Source organism: Chiloscyllium punctatum, chromosome 36 (assembly GCF_047496795.1).
Source record: "Chiloscyllium punctatum isolate Juve2018m chromosome 36, sChiPun1.3, whole genome shotgun sequence".
In the NCBI taxonomy this organism is placed as follows: Eukaryota; Metazoa; Chordata; class Chondrichthyes; order Orectolobiformes; family Hemiscylliidae; genus Chiloscyllium; species Chiloscyllium punctatum.
In genome coordinates, this window is record NC_092774.1 from 57,324,743 (window position 1) to 57,326,193 (window position 1,451).

The window sequence follows — 1,451 nt, forward strand, 5'->3', positions numbered from 1 at the left end:
AACTGATGAAGACCGGCGTGCCGAAATACTATTACCTTTGATTCCACTTTCAGTGAACTGTGATCCTACTCCGAGATCCCCCTGTTCCACTTCAGATCCAACCATTCACCATGAAACTCCTACCGTGATTTGACTATCCAAACTGTGAGGCCTCATGGTTATCTATATTAAACTCCATTTGCTAAAAACCTTAAATCTATGCACTCTAGTTTTTGACTCCCCACCACCACCCCGGGGAAAAGACCTTTCCTATTTGTCCTTTTCCATGCCCCTCATAATTTTATGAAGTTCTATAAAGTCACTCCTCAGCCTCCAAAGCTCCAGGGAAAATAACCCCCCAGTCTGTTCAGCCTTTTCATCGTGCTCAAACTCTCCAACCCTGGCAGCGTCCTTGTAAATCTTTTCTGAACCCTTTCAAATTTCACAACATCCTTCGCCTAGCAAACAGCCAGAATTGCATGCAGTATTCCTACAGTGATGTAACCTCTGAAGACGATTTTTAAAAATACTTACAATTTTATGGTATTACTACAAGGAAATCAAATCAGTTGGGCATGACATTCCAAGAGCAATTTGTCTTGGTTGTCCTTCATTTACCGATGCTTTTCTTGTAAAGAAAATTGTGGCATGTGATTGTTGCAAGCATGTGCAACATTTTCTCACCGTCCCTCATGTCCCTTTGACCGAGTAATTGACTACATGCTGGAAGGCAGCTGAGAGTCAACCCCACACTGTAGTAGATCTGGAATCACATGGTCGCTGTGCACACACAGGGTTGATGAATGGTAGATTTTCCTCCACAAAGGAATCATTTCACAACAATCAATCAATAATGGTTGGAGACACCAAACAGTTCTGGCAGCGTCTATAAAGAGATTAGTGTTAATGTTTTGTGTCCAGTGGCCCTTCAAAAGTGACTGGATTCAAAACACTAACTGTTTTCTCTCCACAGATGCTGCCAGACCTGCTGCGATGCCCCAGCAATGGTATCTTTTGTTTCCGATCTCCAACATCTGCAATTCATTGTTTTCATCAATAATGGTTTCCTGGTGGCCAGTACTGAGACAGACTCTCACTTCCAGATCTTTTTATTAGTTGAACATAAATTCCACTGGCTGCCATGATGGGATTTGAATTTTTGTTCTCAGAAGACATAGATCTCTGGGTTACTCAACCATTATCACTAGATCACAATCTTCACTTCAGTGACAATTTTCTGCTGAATATTTTCCTTTATTCATTCATGGCATGTGGCACTTTATCTCCCAGAAAAACCAAGTGCCATTTCAGAGGGCAGTTACAAGTTAATCACATTACCGTGGATCAAGAGTGACACAATCGCCTAGCTGGGTAAGGACTGAAGATTTCCTTCCCTAACAAGATAGGTCCTTATATCAATTGCTAAGATCACCAAAGCAGCGATAAGTTTAATATTCCAGATATATTAATTG